This window comes from Triticum dicoccoides, chromosome 3B (assembly GCF_002162155.2).
Source record: "Triticum dicoccoides isolate Atlit2015 ecotype Zavitan chromosome 3B, WEW_v2.0, whole genome shotgun sequence".
NCBI lineage: Eukaryota > Viridiplantae > Streptophyta > Magnoliopsida > Poales > Poaceae > Triticum > Triticum dicoccoides.
Window position 1 is genome coordinate 56,372,774 of NC_041385.1, and position 810 is coordinate 56,373,583.

Sequence of the window (810 nt, forward strand, 5' to 3'; positions counted from 1 at the left end):
TGCTACTTATATAGCAAAGGCTTTGGTCCCGGTTTGTACGGCAAACCGGTATCAATGCCTGCCTTTTGTCCCGGTTTGAGCCACCAACCGGGACCAAAGGCCTCTTTTCGGCAGCCCAAGGGGCGGGAAACGAGGACCTTTGGTCCCGGTTGGTGGCTCCAACCGGGACAAAAGGCGGGCATTGGTACCGGTTGGTGGCACCAACCGGTACCAAAGAGGGTCATTGGTACTGGTTGGCGCCACCAACCGGTACCAATGGACCCGTCTAATTTTTTATTTTCTGCAACTATTTTTAGTGGATTCTTTCTGCAGCTGTTTTTTTAGTCCCACCCCGCCAAGCGAGAGGCACTCGCAGCTGTTTATAAGCCCTGAGTGTAGAGACGATGAAGAAGAGGCTCAATGCTCACCTGCATGTTGGTTAGCTTCAAGCCTTGAGAAATAGGGTAGACTGCACAGAGCTATGTGCAGTGCAGTTGACACTATTCCGAAAGGCTTGAAACAAATTAACGAGCATTGCGCCTCTTTTTTATTTTTAATGACTTATTTTTAATAGTTGTGATTAACTTAACTAAAAAATGAGCATAGATGCTTATTTTTAATGACTTATTACAATTCAAAAATAAATAGAAGAAAAAATAGTTGTCATTAACTTAACTAAAAAATGAGCATAGATGCTTATTTTTAATGACTTATTACAACTCAGAAATAAAAAGAAAAAAATAAATATAGCAGAAAAGAAAAAAAACTATATAAAAAACTACTCAGAAATAAATAGAAGCAAAAATAGTTGTGATTAACTTTACTAAAAAA